Source organism: Macaca mulatta, chromosome 2 (genome assembly GCF_049350105.2).
Source record: "Macaca mulatta isolate MMU2019108-1 chromosome 2, T2T-MMU8v2.0, whole genome shotgun sequence".
Lineage (NCBI taxonomy): Eukaryota > Metazoa > Chordata > Mammalia > Primates > Cercopithecidae > Macaca > Macaca mulatta.
The window spans coordinates 68450154-68468614 of record NC_133407.1 but is presented as its reverse complement, the minus strand read 5'-3'; positions in this window follow the sequence as shown (position 1 = coordinate 68468614).

The following is an 18461-nucleotide window of genomic DNA, read 5'->3' as shown; positions in this document are numbered from 1 at the left end:
AGAAGTTTCTCAGAAAGCTTCTTTCTCTTTGTTATCGGAGGATATTTCCTTTGCTCCTATAGTTTTCAAAGGGATCCGAAATATCTGTTCTCAGATTCCAAAGAAATAAGGCTAGCAAAGAGATCCACGAATTACAGATGTATCTCTGTGAGTGCAATTCACACATCACAGAGCAGTTTCTCAGAAAGCTTCTTTCCAGATTTCATCTGAGGATATTTCCTTTTTCACCATAGCCCTCTATGGGCTTCCAAATATCACTTTGCCAATTCCACAAGAACTTTCTTAGCGAAAGGCTTCTTGAGGGGAAAGCTGTAACTCTGTGAGATGATTTCACAGAACACAAAGAAGTTTCTCAGAAAGCTTCTTTCTCTTTGTTATCGGAGGATATTTCCTTTGGCCCTATAGAATTCAAAGGGATCCGAAATATCTGTTCTCAGATTCCACAGAAATAAGGCTAGCAAAGAGATCCACGAAATACAGATGTTACTCTGTGAGTGTAAGTCACACATCACAGAGCAGTTTCTCAGAAAGCTTCTTTCCAGATATCATCTGAGGATATTTCCTTTTTCACCATAGCCCTCTATGGGCTTCCAAATATCACTTTGCCAATTCCACAAGAACTGCCTTACGGAAAGGCTTCTTTAGGGGAAAGCTGTAACTCTGTGAGATGATTTCCCAGAACACAAAGAAGTTTCTCAAAAAGCTTCTTTCTCTCTGTTATTGGAGGATATTTCCTTTGGCCCTACAGTCTTCAAAGGGATCCGAAATATCTGTTCTCAGATTCCACAGAAATAAGGCTAGCAAAGAGATCCACGAAATACAGATGTAACTCTGTGAGATGAATTAACAGAACACTAAGCAGTTTCTCAGAAAGCTTCTTTCCAGATTTCATCTGGGGATTTTTCCTTTTTCACCGTAGCCCTCTATGGGCTTCCAAATATCACTTTGCCAATTCCACAAGAACTGCCTTACCGAAAGGCTTCTTGAAGGGAAAGCTGTAACTCTGTGAGATGATTTCACAGAACACAAAGAAGTTTCTCAGAAAGCTTCTTTCTCTTTGTTATCGGAGGATATTTCCTTTGGCCCTATAGTCTTCAAAGGGATCCGAAATATCTGTTCTCAGATTCCACAGAAATAAGGCTAGCAAAGAGATCCATGAAATACAGATGTAACTCTGTGAGATGAAATAACAGAACACTAAGCAGTTTCTCAGAAAGCTTCTTTCCAGATTTCATCTGAGGATATTTCCTTTTTCACCCTAGAGCTCTATGGGCTTCCAAATATCACTTTGCCAATTCCACAAGAACTGTCTTAGCAAAAGGCTTCTTGAGGGGAAAGCTGTAACTCTGTGAGATGATTTCACAGAACACAAAGAAGTTTCTCAAAAAGCTTCTTTCTCTCTGTTATCGGAGGATATTTCCTTTGGCCCTATAGTCTTCAAAGGGATCCGAAATATCTGTTCTCAGATTCCACAGAAATAAGGCTAGCAAAGAGATCCACGAAATACAGATGTAACTCTGTGAGTGCAATTCACACATCACAGAGCAGTTTCTCAGAAAGCTTCTTTCCAGATTTCATCAGAGGATATTTCCTTTTTCAGCCTAGCCCTCGATGGGCTTCCAAATATCACTTTGCCAATTCCACAAGAACTGCGTTACCGAAAGTCTTCTTGAAGGGAAAGCTGTAACACTGTGAGATGATTTCACAGAACACAAAGAAGTTTCTCATAAAGCTTCTTTCTCTTTGTTATCGGAGGATATTTCCTTTGGCCCTACAGTATTCAAAGGGATCCGAAATATCTGTTCTCAGATTCCACAGAAAAAAGGCTAGCAAATAGATCCACGAAATACAGATGTAACTCTGTGAGTGGAATTCACACATCACAGAGGAATTTCTCAGAGAGCTTCTTTCTAGATTTCATCTGAGGATATTTCCTTTTTCACCATAGCCCTCTATGGGCTGCCAAATATCACTTTGCCAATTCCACAAGAACTGCCTTACGGAAAGGCTTCTTGAAGGGAAAGCTGTAACTCTGTGAGATGATTTCACAGAACACAAAGAAGTTTCTCAGAAAGCTTCTTGCTCTTTGTTATCGGAGGATATTTCCTTTGGCCCTATAGTCTTCAAATGGATCCGAACTATCTGTTCTCAGATTCTAAAGAAATAAGGCTAACAAATAGATCCACGAAATACAGATGTAACTCTTTGAGTGGAAGTCACACATCACAGAGCAGTTTCTCAGAAAGCTTCTTTCCAGATTTCATCTGAGGATATTTCCTTTTTCACCATAGCCCTCTATGGGCTTCCAAATATCACTTTGCCAATTCCACAAGAACTGTCTTAGCGAAAGGCTTCTTGAGGGGAAAGCTGTAACTCTGTGAGATGATTTCACAGAACACAAAGAAGTTTCTCAAAAAGCTTCTTTCTCTCTGTTATCGGAGAATATTTCCTTTGGCCCTATAGTCTTCAAAGGGATCCGAAATATCTGTTCTCAGATTCCACAGAAATAAGGCTAGCAAAGAGATCGACGAAATACAGATGTAACTCTGTGAGTTCAAGTCACACATCACAGAGCAGTTTCTCAGAAAGCTTCTTTCCAGACTTCATTTGAGGATATTTCCTTTTTCACCATAGCCCACTATTGGCTTCCAAATATCACTTTGCCAATTCCACAAGAACTGCCTTACGGAAAGGCTTCTTGAAGGGAAAGCTGTAACTCTGTGAGATGATTTCACAGAACACAAAGACGTTTCTCAAAAAGCTTCTTTCTCTCTGTTATTGGAGGATATTTCCTTTGGCCCTATAGTCTTCAAAGGGATCCGAAATATCTGTTCTCAGATTCCACAGAAATAAGGCTAGCAAAGAGATCCACGAAATACAGATGTAACTCTGTGAGATGAATTAACAGAACACTAAGCAGTTTCTCAGAAAGCTTCTTTCCAGATTTCATGTGGGGATTTTTCCTTTTTTCACCGTAGCCCTCTATGGGCTTCCAAATATCACTTTGCCAATTCCACAAGAACTGCCTTACCGAAAGGCTTCTTGAAGGGAATGCTGTAACTCTGTGAGATGATTTCACAGAACACAAAGAAGTTTCTCAGAAAGCTTCTTTCTCTTTGTTATCGTAGGATATTTCCTTTGGCACTATGGTCTTCAAAGGGATCCGAAATATCTGTTCTCAGATTCCACAGAAATAAGGCTAGCAAAGAGATCCATGAAATACAGATGTAACTCTGTGAGATGAAATAACAGAACACTAAGCAGTTTCTCCGAAAGCTTCCTTCCAGATTTCATCTGAGGATATTTCCTTTTTCACCATAGAGCTCTATGGGCTTCCAAATATCACTTTGCCAATTCCACAAGAACTGTCTTAGCAAAAGGCTTCTTGAGGGGAAAGCTGTAACTCTGTGAGATGATTTCACAGAACACAAAGAAGTTTCTCAAAAATCTTCTTTCTCTCTGTTATCGGAGGATATTTCCTTTGGCCCTATAGTCTTCAAAGGGATCCGAAATATCTGTTCTCAGATTCCACAGAAATAAGGCTAGCAATGAGATCCACGAAATACAGATGTAACTCTGTGAGATGAATTAACCGAACACTAAGCAGTTTCTCAGAAAGCTTCTTTCCAGATTTCATCTTGGGATATTTCCTTTTTCACCATAGCCCTCTATGGGCTTCCAAATACCACTTTGCCAATTCCACAAGAACTGCGTAACCGAAAGGCTTCTTGAAGGGAAAACTCTAACTCTGTGAGATGATTTCAGAGAACACAAAGAAGTTTCTCAGAAAGCTTCTTTCTCTTTGTTATCGGAGGATATTTCCTTTGCTCCTATAGTTTTCAAAGGGATCCGAAATATCTGTTCTCAGATTCCAAAGAAATAAGGCTAGCAAAGAGATCCACGAATTACAGATGTATCTCTGTGAGTGCAATTCACACATCACAGAGCAGTTTCTCAGAAAGCTTCTTTCCAGATTTCATCTGAGGATATTTCCTTTTTCACCATAGCCCTCTATGGGCTTCCAAATATCACTTTGCCAATTCCACAAGAACTTTCTTAGCGAAAGGCTTCTTGAGGGGAAAGATGTAACTCTGTGAGATGATTTCACAGAACACAAAGAAGTTTCTCAGAAAGCTTCTTTCTCTTTGTTATTGGAGGATATTTCCTTTGGCCCTATAGAATTCAAAGGGATCCGAAATATCTGTTCTCAGATTCCACAGAAATAAGGCTAGCAAAGAGATCCATGAAATACAGATGTTACTCTGTGAGTGTAAGTCACACATCACAGAGCAGTTTCTCAGAAAGCTTCTTTCCAGATATCATCTGAGGATATTTCCTTTTTCACCATAGCCCTCTATGGGCTTCCAAATATCACTTTGCCAATTTCACAAGAACTGCCTTACCGAAAGGCTTCTTGAAGGGAAAGCTGTAACTCTGTGAGATGATTTCACAGAACACAAAGAAGTTTCTCAGAAAGCTTCTTGCTCTTTGTTATCGGAGGATATTTCCTTTGGCCCTATAGTCTTCAAAGGGATCCGAAATATCTGTTCTCAGATTCCACAGAAATAAGGCTAACAAATAGATCCACGAAATACAGATGTAACTCTGTGAGTGGAAGTCACACATCACAGAGCAGTTCCTCAGAAAGCTTCTTTCCAGATTTCGTCTGGGGATATTTCCTTTTTCACCATAGCCCTCTATGGGCTTCCAAATACCACTTTGCCAATTCCACAAGAACTGTCTAACCGAAAGGCTTCTTGAAGGGAAAGCTGTAACTCTGTGAGATGATTTCAGAGAACACAAAGAAGTTTCTCAGAAAGCTTCTTTCTCTTTGTTATCGGAGGATATTTCCTTTGGTCCTATAGATTTCAAAGGGATCCGAAATATCTGTTCTCAGATTCCACAGAAATAAGGCTAGCAAAGAGATCCACGAAATACAGATGTAACTCTGTGAGTGCAATTCACACATCACAGAGCAGTTTCTCAGAAAGCTTCTTTCCAGATTTCATCTGAGGATATTTCCTTTTTCACCATAGCCCTCTATGGGCTTCCAAATATCACTTTGCCAATTCCACAAGAACTGTCTTAGCGAAAGGCTACTTGAGGGGAAAGCTGTAACTCTGTGAGATGATTTCACAGAACACAAAGAAGTTTCTCAGAAAGCTTCTTTCTCTCTGTTATCGGAGGATATTTCCTTTGGCCCTATAGTCTTCAAAGGGATCCGAAATATCTGTTCTCAGATTCCACAGAAATAAGGCTAGCAAAGAGATCCACGAAATACAGATGTAACTCTGTGAGTGCAAGTCACACATCACAGAACAGTTTCTCAGAAAGCTTCTTTCCAGACTTCATTTGAGGATATTTCCTTTTTCACCATAGCCCTCTATGGGCTTCCAAATATCACTTTGCCAATTCCACAAGAACTGCCTTACCGAAAGGCTTCTTGAAGGGAAAGCTGTAACTCTGTGAGATGATTTCACAGAACACAAAGAAGTTTCTCAGAAAGCTTCTTTCTCTTTGTTATCGGAGGATATTTCCTTTGGCCCTACAGTCTTCAAAGGGATCCGAAATATCTGTTCTCAGATTCCACAGAAATAAGGCTAGCAAAGAGATCCACGAAATACAGATGTAACTCTGTGAGATGAATTAACAGAACACTAAGCAGTTTCTCAGAAAGCTTCTTTCCAGATTTCATCTGGGTATTTTTCCTTTTTCACCATAGCCCTCTATGGGCTTCCAAATATCACTTTGCCAATTCCACAAGAACTGCCTAACCGAAAGGCTTCTTGAAGGGAAAGCTCTAACTCTGTGAGATGATTTCAGAGAACACAAAGAAGTTTCTCAGAAAGCTTCTTTTTTTTTTTTTTAATTTATTTATTATTATTATACTTTAAGTTGTAGGGTACATGTGCATAACGTGCAGGTTTGTTACATATGTATACTTGTGCCATATTGCTGTGCTGCACCCATCAACTCGTCATTTACATCAGGTATAACTCCCAATGCAATCCCTCCCCCCTCCCCCCTCCCCATGATAGGCCCCGGTGTGTGATGTTCCCCTTCCTGAGTCCGAGTGATCTCATTGTTCAGTTCCCACCTATGAGCGAGAACATGCGGTGTTTGGTTTTCTGTTCTTGTGATAGTTTGCTAAGAATGATGGATTCCAGCTGCATCCAAGTCCCTACAAAGGACTCAAACTCATCCTTTTTTATGGCTGCATAGTATTCCATGGTGTATATGTGCCACATTTTCTTAATCCAATCTGTCACTGATGGACATTTGGGTTGATTCCAAGTCTTTGCTATTGTGAATAGTGCTGCAATAAACATACGTGTGCATGTGTCTTTATAGCAGCATAATTTGTAATCCTTTGGGTATATACCCAGTAATGGGATGGCTGGGTCATATGGTACATCTAGTTCTAGATCCTTGAGGAATCGCCATACTCTTTTCCATAATGGTTGAACTAGTTTACAATCCCACCAACAGTGTAAAAGTGTTCCTATTTCTCCACATCCTCTCCAGCACCTGTTGTTTCCCGACTTTTTAATGATTGCCATTCTAACTGGTGTGAGATGGTATCTCATGGTGGTTTTGATTTGCATTTCTCTGATGGCCAGTGATGATGAGCATTTTTTCATGTGTCTGTTGGCTGTATGAATGTCTTCTTTTGAGAAATGTCTGTTCATGTCCTTTGCCCACTTTTTGATGGGGTTGTTTGTTTTTTTCTTGTAAATTTGTTTGAGTTCTTTGTAGGTTCTGGATATTAGCCCTTTGTCAGATGTGTAGATTGCAAAAATTTTCTCCCATTCTGTAGGTTGCCTGTTCACTCTGATGGTAGTGTCTTTTGCTGTGCAGAAGCTCTTTAGTTTAATGAGATCCCATTTGTCAATTTTGGCTTTTGCTGCTGTTGCTTTTGGTGTTTTAGACATGAAATCTTTGCCCATGCCTATGTCCTGAATGGTACTACCTAGGTTTTCCTCTAGGATTTTTATGGTATTAGGTCTAACATTTAAGTCTCTAATCCATCTTGAATTAATTTTCGTATAAGGAGTAAGGAAAGGATCCAGTTTCAGCTTTCTACTTATGGCTAGCCAATTTTCCCAGCACCATTTATTAAATAGGGAATCCTTTCCCCATTTCTTGTTTCTCTCAGGTTTGTCAAAGATCAAATGGCTGTAGATGTGTGGTATTATTTCTGAGGACTCTGTTCTGTTCCATTGGTCTATATCTCTGTTTTGGTACCAGTACCATGCTGTTTTGGTTACTGTAGCCTTGTAGTATAGTTTGAAGTCAGGTAGCGTGATGCCTCCAGCTTTGTTCTTTTGGCTTAGGATTGTCTTGGAGATGCGGGCTCTTTTTTGGTTCCATATGAACTTTAAAGCAGTTTTTTCCAATTCTGTGAAGAAACTCATTGGTAGCTTGATGGGGATGGCATTGAATCTATAAATTACCTTGGGCAGTATGGCCATTTTCACAATATTGATTCTTCCTATCCATGAGCATGGTATGTTCTTCCATTTGTTTGTGTCCTCTTTGATTTCACTGAGCAGTGGTTTGTAGTTCTCCTTGAAGAGGTCCTTTACATCCCTTGTAAGTTGGATTCCTAGGTATTTGATTCTCTTTGAAGCAATTGTGAATGGAATTTCATTCCTGATTTGGCTCTCTGTTTGTCTGTTACTGGTGTATAAGAATGCTTGTGATTTTTGCACATTAATTTTGTATCTTGAGACTTTGCTGAAGTTGCTTATCAGCTTAAGGAGATTTTGGGCTGAGACAATGGGGTTTTCTAAATATACAATCATGTCATCTGCAAACAGGGACAATTTGACTTCTTCTTTTCCTAACTGAATACCCTTGATTTCTTTCTCTTGCCTGATTGCCCTAGCCAGAACTTCCAACACTATGTTGAATAGGAGTGGTGAGAGAGGGCATCCCTGTCTTGTGCCAGTTTTCAAAGGGAATTTTTCCATTTTTTGCCCGTTCAGTATGATATTGGCTGTGGGTTTGTCATAAATAGCTCTTATTATTTTGAGGTACGTTCCATCAATACTGAATTTATTGAGCGTTTTTAGCATGAAGGGCTGTTGAATTTTGTCAAAAGCCTTTTCTGCATCAATTGAGATAATCATGTGGTTCTTGTCTTTGGTTCTGTTTATATGCTGGATTATGTTTATTGATTTGCGAATGTTGAACCAGCCTTGCATCCCAGGGATGAAGCCCACTTGATCATGGTGGATAAGCTTTTTGATGTGTTGCTGAATCCGGTTTGCCAGTATTTTATTGAGGATTTTTGCATCGATGTTCATCAGGGATATTGGTCTAAAATTCTCTTTTTTTGTTGTGTCTCTGCCAGGCTTTGGTATCAGGATGATGTTGGCCTCATAAAATGAGTTAGGGAGGATTCCCTCTTTTTCTATTGATTGGAATAGTTTCAGAAGGAATGGTACCAACTCCTCTTTGTACCTCTGGTAGAATTCAGCTGTGAATCCATCTGGTCCTGGACTTTTTTTGGTTGGTAGGCTATTAATTATTGCCTCAATTTCAGAGCCTGCTATTGGTCTATTCAGGGATTCAACTTCTTCCTGGTTTAGTCTTGGAAGAGTGTAAGTGTCCAGGAAATTATCCATTTCTTCTAGATTTTCCAGTTTATTTGCGTAGAGGTGTTTATAGTATTCTCTGATGGTAGTTTGTATTTCTGTGGGGTCGGTGGTGATATCCCCTTGATCATTTTTAATTGCGTCGATTTGATTCTTCTCTCTTTTCTTCTTTATTAGTCTTGCTAGTGGTCTGTCAATTTTGTTGATCTTTTCAAAAAACCAACTCCTGGATTCATTGATTTTTTGGAGGGTTTTTTGTGTTTCTATCTCCTTCAGTTCTGCTCTGATCTTAGTTATTTCTTGCCTTCTGCTAGCTTTCGAATGTGTTTGCTCTTGCTTCTCTAGTTCTTTTAATTGCGATGTTAGAGTGTCAATTTTAGATCTTTCCAGCTTTCTCTTGTGGGCATTTAGTGCTATAAATTTCCCTCTACACACTGCTTTAAATGTGTCCCAGAGATTCTGGTATGTTGTATCTTTGTTCTCATTGGTTTCAAAGAACATCTTTATTTCTGCCTTCATTTCGTTATGTACCCAGTAGTCATTCAGGAGCAGGTTGTTCAGTTTCCATGTAGTTGAGCGGTTTTGATTGAGTTTCTTAGTCCTGAGTTCTAGTTTGATTGCACTGTGGTCTGAGAGACAGTTTGTTATAATTTCTGTTCTTGTACATTTGCTGAGGAGTGCTTTACTTCCAATTACGTGGTCAATTTTGGAGTAAGTACGATGTGGTGCTGAGAAGAATGTATATTCTGTTGATTTGGGGTGGAGAGTTCTATAGATGTCTATTAGGTCTGCTTGCTGCAGAGATGAGTTCAATTCCTGGATATCCTTGTTAACTTTCTGTCTCGTTGATCTGTCTAATGTTGACAGTGGAGTGTTGAAGTCTCCCATTATTATTGTATGGGAGTCTAAGTCTCTTTGTAAGTCTCTAAGGACTTGCTTTATGAATCTGGGTGCTCCTGTATTGGGTGCATATATATTTAGGATAGTTAGCTCTTCCTGTTGAATTGATCCCTTTACCATTATGTAATGGCCTTCTTTGTCTCTTTTGATCTTTGATGGTTTAAAGTCTGTTTTATCAGAGACTAGTATTGCAACCCCTGCTTTTTTTTGTTCTCCATTTGCTTGGTAAATCTTCCTCCATCCCTTTATTTTGAGCCTATGTATGTCTCTGCGTGTGAGATGGGTCTCCTGAATACAGCAGACTGATGGGTCTTGACTCTTTATCCAGTTTGCCAGTCTGTGTCTTTTAATTGGAGCATTTAGTCCATTTACATTTAAGGTTAATATTGTTATGTGTGAACTTGATCCTGCCATTATGATATTAACTGGTTATTTTGCTCATTAGTTGATGCAGTTTCTTCATAGCCTCAATGGTCTTTACATTTTGGCATGTTTTTGCAATGGCTGGTACCGGTTGTTCCTTTCCATGTTTAGTGCTTCCTTCAGGATCTCTTGTAAGGCAGGCCTAGTGGTGACAAAATCTCTAAGCATTTGCTTATCTGTAAAGGATTTTATTTCTCCTTCACTTATGAAACTTAGTTTGGCTGGATATGAAATTCTGGGTTTAAAATTCTTTTCTTTCAGAATGTTGAATATTGGCCCCCACTCTCTTCTGGCTTGTAGAGTTTCTGCTGAGAGATCTGCTGTTAGTCTGATGGGCTTCCCTTTGTGGGTAACCCGACCTTTCTCTCTGGCTGCCCTTAAGATTTTTTCCTTCATTTCAACTTTGGTGAATCTGGCAATTATGTGTCTTGGAGTTGCTCTTCTCGAGGAGTATCTTTGTGGCGTTCTCTGTATTTCCTGGATTTGAATGTTGGCCTGCCCTACTAGGTTGGGGAAGTTCTCCTGGATGATATCCTGAAGAGTGTTTTCCAACTTGGTTCCATTTTCCCCCTCACTTTCAGGCACCCCAATCAGACGTAGATTTGGTCTTTTTACATAATCCCATACTTCTTGCAGGCTTTGTTCGTTTCTTTTTCTTCTTTTTTCTTTTGGTTTCTCTTCTCGCTTCATTTCATTCATTTGATCCTCAATCGCTGATACTCTTTCTTCCAGTTGATCGAGTCGGTTACTGAAGCTTGTGCATTTGTCACGTATTTCTCGTGTCATGGTTTTCATCTCTTTCATTTCGTTTAGGACCTTCTCTGCATTAATTACTCTAGCCATCAATTCTTCCACTTTTTTTTCAAGATTTTTAGTTTCTTTGCGCTGGGTACATAACTCCTCCTTTAGCTCTGAGAAATTTGATGGACTGAAGCCTTCTTCTCTCATCTCGTCAAAGTCATTCTCCGTCCAGCTTTGATCCGTTGCTGGCGATGAGCTGCGCTCCTTTGCTGGGGGAGACGCGCTCTTATTTTTTGAATTTCCAGATTTTCTGCCCTGCTTTTTCCCCATCTTTGTGGTTTTATCTGCCTCTGGTCTTTGATGATGGTGATGTACTGATGGGGTTTTGGTGTAGGTGTCCTTCCTGTTTGATAGTTTTCCTTCTAACAGTCAGGACCCTCAGCTGTAGGTCTGTTGGAGATTGCTAGAGGTCCACTCCAGACCCTGTTTGCCTGGGTATCAGCAGCAGAGGCTCAGTTGAAAATGCAAAAATCACCGGTCTTCTGTGTCGCTGGCGCTGGGAGTTGGAGACTGGAGCTGCTCCTATTCGGCCATCTTGCTCCGCCCCCCCAGAAAGCTTCTTTCTCTTTGTTATCGGAGGATGTTTCCTTTGGCCCTATAGTCTTCAAAGGGATCCGAAATATCTGTTCTCAGATTCCACAGAAATAAGGCTACCAAAAGAGATCCACGAAATACAGATGTAACTCTGTGAGTGGAAGTCACACATCACAGAGCAGGTTCTCAGAAAGCTTCTTTCCAGATTTCATCTGAGGATATTTCCTTTTTCACCATATCCCTCTATGGGCTTCCAAATATCACTTTGCCAATTCCACAAGAACTGCGTTACCGAAAGGCTTCTTGAAGGGAAAGCTGTAACTCTGTGAGATGATTTCACAGAACACAAAGAAGTTTCTCAGAAAGCTTTTTTCTCTTTGTTATCGGAGGATATTTCCTTTGGCCCTATAGTCTTCAAAGGGATCCGAAATAACGGTTCTCAGATTCCACAGAAATAAGGCTAGCAAATAGTTCCAAGAAATACAGATATAACTCTGTGAGTGGAAGTCACACATCACAGAGCAATTTCTCAGAAAGCTTCTTTCCAGATTTCATCTGAGGATATTTCCTTTTTCACCATAGCCCTCTATGGGCTTCCAAATATCACTTTGCCAATTCCACAAGAACTGCCTTACCGAAAGGCTTCTTGAAGGGAAAGCTGTAACTCTGTGAGATGATTTCACAGAACACAAAGAAGTTTCTCAGAAAGCTTCTTGCTCTTTGTTATCGGAGGATAGTTCCTTTGGCCCTATAGTCTTCAAAGGGATCCGAAATATCTGTTCTCAGATTCCACAGAAATAAGGCTAGCAAAGAGATCCACGAAATACAGATGTAACTCTGTGAGATGAATTAACAGAACACTAAGCAGTACCTCAGAAAGCTTGTTTCCAGATTTCATCTGGGGATATTTCCTTTTTCACCATAGCCCTCTATGGGCTTCCAAATATCACTTTGCCAATTCCACAAGAACTGCCTAACCGAAAGGCTTCTTGAAGGGAAAGCTCTAACTCTGTGAGATGATTTCAGAGAACACAAAGAAGTTTCTCAGAAAGCTTCTTTCCCTTTGTTATCGGAGGATATTTTCTTTGATCCTATAGTTTTCAAAGGGATCCGAAATATCTGTTCTCAGATTCCACAGAAATAAGGATAGCAAAGAGATCAACGAAATACAGATGTAACTCTGTGAGAGCAATTCACACATCACAGAGCAGTTTCTCAGAAAGCTTCTTTCCAGATTTCATCTGAGGATATTTCCTTTTTCACCATAGCCCTCTATGGGCTTCCAAATATCACTTTGCCAATTCCACAAGAACTGTCTTAGCGAAAGGCTTCTTGAGGGGAAAGCTGTAACTCTGTGAGATGATTTCACAGAACACAAAGAAGTTTCTCAGAAAGCTTCTTTCTCTTTGTTATCGGAGGATATTTCCTTTGGTCCTATAGTCTTCAAAGGGATCCGAAATATCTATTCTCAGATTCCACAGAAATAAGGATAGCAAAGAGACCCACGAAATACAGATGTAACTCTGTGAGTGGAAGTCACACATCACAGAGCAGTTTCTCAGAAAGCTTCTTTCCAGATTTCATCTGAGGATATTTCCTTTTTCACCATAGCCCTCTATGGGCTTCCAAATATCACTTTGCCAATTCCACAAGAACTGCCTTACCGAAAGGCTTCTTGAAGGGAAAGCTGTAACTCTGTGAAATGATTTCACAGAACACAAAGAAGTTTCTCAGAAAGCTTCTTTCTCTTTGTTATCGGAGGATATTTCCTTTGGCCCTATAGTCTTCAAAGGGATCCGAAATATCTGTTCTCAGATTCCACAGAAATAAGGCTAGCAAATAGATCCACGAAATACAGATGTAACTCTGTGAGTGGAAGTCACACATCACAGAGCAGTTTCTCAGAAAGCTTCTTTCCAGATTTCATCTGAGGATATTTCCTTTTTCACCATAGCCCTCTATGGGCTTCCAAATATCACTTTGCCAATTCCACAAGAACTGTCTTAGCGAAAGGCTTCTTGAGGGGAAAGCTGTAACTCTGTGAGATGATTTCACAGAACACAAAGAAGTTTCTCAGAAAGCTTCTTGCTCTTTGTTATCGGAGGATATTTCCTTTGGCCCTATAGTCTTCAAAGGGATCCGAAATATCTGTTCTCAGATTCCACAGAAATAAGGCTAGCAAAGAGATCCACGAAATACAGATGTAACTCTGTGAGTTCAAGTCACACATCACAGAGCAGTTTCTCAGAAAGCTTCTTTCCAGACTTCATTTGAGGATATTTCCTTTTTCACCATAGCCCACTATTGGCTTCCAAATATCACTTTGCCAATTCCACAAGAACTGCCTTACGGAAAGGCTTCTTGAAGGGAAAGCTGTAACTCTGTGAGATGATTTCACAGAACACAAAGACGTTTCTCAAAAAGCTTCTTTCTCTCTGTTATTGGAGGATATTTCCTTTGGCCCTATAGTCTTCAAAGGGATCCGAAATATCTGTTCTCAGATTCCACAGAAATAAGGCTAGCAAAGAGATCCACGAAATACAGATGTAACTCTGTGAGTTCAAGTCACACATCACAGAGCAGTTTCTCAGAAAGGTTCTTTCCAGACTTCATTTGAGGATATTTCCTTTTTCACCATAGCCCACTATGGGCTTCCAAATATCACTTTGCCAATTCCACAAGAACTGCCTTACCGAAAGGCTTCTTGAAGGGAAAGCTGTAACTCTGTGAGATGATTTCACAGAACACAAAGAAGTTTCTCAGAAAGCTTCTTTCTCTTTGTTATCGGAGGATATTTCCTTTGGCCCTACAGTCTTCAAAGGGATCCGAAATATCTGTTCTCAGATTCCACAGAAATAAGGCTAGCAAAGAGATCCACGAAATACAGATGTAACTCTGTGAGATGAATTAACAGAACACTAAGCAGTTTCTCAGAAAGCTTCTTTCCAGATTTCATCTGGGGATTTTTCCTTTTTCACCGTAGCCCTCTATGGGCTTCCAAATATCACTTTGCCAATTCCACAAGAACTGCCTTACCGAAAGGCTTCTTGAAGGGAATGCTGTAACTCTGTGAGATGATTTCACAGAACACAAAGAAGTTTCTCAGAAAGCTTCTTTCTCTTTGTTATCGGAGGATATTTCCTTTGGCCCTATAGTCTTCAAAGGGATCCGAAATATCTGTTCTCAGATTCCACAGAAATAAGGCTAGCAAAGAGATCCACGAAATACAGATGTAACTCTGTGAGATGAAATAACAGAACACTAAGCAGTTTCTCCGAAAGCTTCTTTCCAGATTTCATCTGAGGATATTTCCTTTTTCACCATAGAGCTCTACGGGGTTCCAAATATCACTTTGCCAATTCCACAAGAACTGTCTTAGCGAAGGGCTTCTTGAGGGGAAAGCTGTAACTCTGTGAGATGATTTCACAGAACACAAAGAAGTTTCTCAAAAATCTTCTTTCTCTCTGTTATCGGAGGATATTTCCTTTGGCCCTATAGTCTTCAAAGGGATCCGAAATATCTGTTCTCAGATTCCACAGAAATAAGGCTAGCAATGAGATCCACGAAATACAGATGTAACTCTGTGAGATGAATTATCCGAACACTAAGCAGTTTCTCAGAAAGCTTCTTTCCAGATTTCATCTTGAGATATTTCCTTTTTCACCATAGCCCTCTATGGGCTTCCAAATACCACTTTGCCAATTCCACAAGAACTGCCTAACCGAAAGGCTTCTTGAAGGGAAAACTCTAACTCTGTGAGATGATTTCAGAGAACACAAAGAAGTTTCTCAGAAAGCTTCTTTCTCTTTGTTATCGGAGGATATTTCCTTTGTCCTATAGTTTTCAAAGGGATCCGAAATATCTGTTCTCAGATTCCAAAGAAAAAAGGCCAGCAAAGAGATCCACGAATTACAGATGTATCTCTGTGAGTGCAATTCACACATCACAGAGCAGTTTCTCAGAAAGCTTCTTTCCAGATTTCATCTGAGGATATTACCTTTTTCACCATAGCCCTCTATGGGCTTCCAAATATCACTTTGCCAATTCCACAAGAACTTTCTTAGCGAAAGGCTTCTTGAGGGGAAAGCTGTAACTCTGTGAGATGATTTCACAGAACACAAAGAAGTTTCTCAGAAAGCTTCTTTCTCTTTGTTATTGGAGGATATTTCCTTTGGCCCTATAGAATTCAAAGGGATCCGAAATATCTGTTCTCAGATTCCACAGAAATAAGGCTAGCAAAGAGATCCACGAAATACAGATGTTACTCTGTGAGTGTAAGTCACACATCACAGAGCAGTTTCTCAGAAAGCTTCTTTCCAGATATCATCTGAGGATATTTCCTTTTTCACCATAGCCCTCTATGGGCTTCCAAATATCACTTTGCCAATTCCACAAGAACTGCCTTACCGAAAGGCTTCTTGAAGGGAAAGCTGTAACTCTGTGAGATGATTTCACAGAACACAAAGAAGTTTCTCAGAAAGCTTCTTGCTCTTTGTTATCGGAGGATATTTCCTTTGGCCCTATAGTCTTCAAAGGGATCCGAAATATCTGTTCTCAGATTCCACAGAAATAAGGCTAACAAATAGATCCACGAAATACAGATGTAACTCTGTGAGTGGAAGTCACACATCACAGAGCAGTTCCTCAGAAAGCTTCTTTCCAGATTTCTTCTGGGGATATTTCCTTTTTCACCATAGCCCTCTATGGGCTTCCAAATACCACTTTGCCAATTCCACAAGAACTGTCTAACCGAAAGGCTTCTTGAAGGGAAAGCTCTAACTCTGTGAGATGATTTCAGAGAACACAAAGAAGTTTCTCAGAAAGCTTCTTTCTCTTTGTTATCGGAGGATATTTCCTTTGGTCCTATAGATTTCAAAGGGATCCGAAATATCTGTTCTCAGATTCCACAGAAATAAGGCTAGCAAAGAGATCCACGAAATACAGATGTAACTCTGTGAGTGCAATTCACACATCACAGAGCAGTTTCTCAGAAAGCTTCTTTCCAGATTTCATCTGAGGATATTTCCTTTTTCACCATAGCCCTCTATGGGCTTCCAAATATCACTTTGCCAATTCCACAAGAACTGTCTTAGCGAAAGGCTACTTGAGGGGAAAGCTGTAACTCTGTGAGATGATTTCACAGAACACAAAGAAGTTTCTCAGAAAGCTTCTTTCTCTCTGTTATCAGAGGATATTTCCTTTGGCCCTATAGTCTTCAAAGGGATCCGAAATATCTGTTCTCAGATTCCACAGAAATAAGGCTAGCAAAGAGATCCACGAAATACAGATGTAACTCTGTGAGTGCAAGTCACACATCACAGAACAGTTTCTCAGAAAGCTTCTTTCCAGACTTCATTTGAGGATATTTCCTTTTTCACCATAGCCCTCTATGGGCTTCCAAATATCACTTTGCCAATTCCACAAGAACTGCCTTACCGAAAGGCTTCTTGAAGGGAAAGCTGTAACTCTGTGAGATGATTTCACAGAACACAAAGAAGTTCCTCAGAAAGCTTCTTTCTCTTTGTTATCGGAGGATATTTCCTTTGGCCCTACTGTCTTCAAAGGGATCCGAAATATCTGTTCTCAGATTCCACAGAAATAAGGCTAGCAAAGAGATCCACGAAATACAGATGTAACTCTGTGAGATGAATTAACAGAACACTAAGCAGTTTCTCAGAAAGCTTCTTTCCAGATTTCATCTGGGTATTTTTCCTTTTTCACCATAGCCCTCTATGGGCTTCCAAATATCACTTTGCCAATTCCACAAGAACTGCCTAACCGAAAGGCTTCTTGAAGGGAAAGCTCTAACTCTGTGAGATGATTTCAGAGAACACAAAGAAGTTTCTCAGAAAGCTTCTTTTTTTTTTTTTTAATTTATTTATTATTATTATACTTTAAGTTGTAGGGTACATGTGCATAACGTGCAGGTTTGTTACATATGTATACTTGTGCCATATTGCTGTGCTGCACCCATCAACTCGTCATTTACATCAGGTATAACTCCCAATGCAATCCCTCCCCCCTCCCCCATCCCCATGATAGGCCCCGGTGTGTGATATTCCCCTTCCTGAGTCCGAGTGATCTCATTGTTCAGTTCCCACCTATGAGCGAGAACATGCGGTGTTTGGTTTTCTGTTCTTGTGATAGTTTGCTAAGAATGATGGATTCCAGCTGCATCCAAGTCCCTACAAAGGACTCAAACTCATCCTTTTTTATGGCTGCATAGTATTCCATGGTGTATATGTGCCACATTTTCTTAATCCAATCTGTCACTGATGGACATTTGGGTTGATTCCAAGTCTTTGCTATTGTGAATAGTGCTGCAATAAACATACGTGTGCATGTGTCTTTATAGCAGCATAATTTGTAATCCTTTGGGTATATACCCAGTAATGGGATGGCTGGGTCATATGGTACATCTAGTTCTAGATCCTTGAGGAATCGCCATACTCTTTTCCATAATGGTTGAACTAGTTTACAATCCCACCAACAGTGTAAAAGTGTTCCTATTTCTCCACATCCTCTCCAGCACCTGTTGTTTCCCGACTTTTTAATGATTGCCATTCTAACTGGTGTGAGATGGTATCTCATGGTGGTTTTGATTTGCATTTCTCTGATGGCCAGTGATGATGAGCATTTTTTCATGTGTCTGTTGGCTGTATGAATGTCTTCTTTTGAGAAATGTCTGTTCATGTCCTTTGCCCACTTTTTGATGGGGTTGTTTGTTTTTTTCTTGTAAATTTGTTTGAGTTCTTTGTAGGTTCTGGATATTAGCCCTTTGTCAGATGTGTAGATTGCAAAAATTTTCTCCCATTCTGTAGGTTGCCTGTTCACTCTGATGGTAGTGTCTTTTGCTGTGCAGAAGCTCTTTAGTTTAATGAGATCCCATTTGTCAATTTTGGCTTTTGCTGCTGTTGCTTTTGGTGTTTTAGACATGAAATCTTTGCCCATGCCTATGTCCTGAATGGTACTACCTAGGTTTTCCTCTAGGATTTTTATGGTATTAGGTCTAACATTTAAGTCTCTAATCCATCTTGAATTAATTTTCGTATAAGGAGTAAGGAAAGGATCCAGTTTCAGCTTTCTACTTATGGCTAGCCAATTTTCCCAGCACCATTTATTAAATAGGGAATCCTTTCCCCATTTCTTGTTTCTCTCAGGTTTGTCAAAGATCAAATGGCTGTAGATGTGTGGTATTATTTC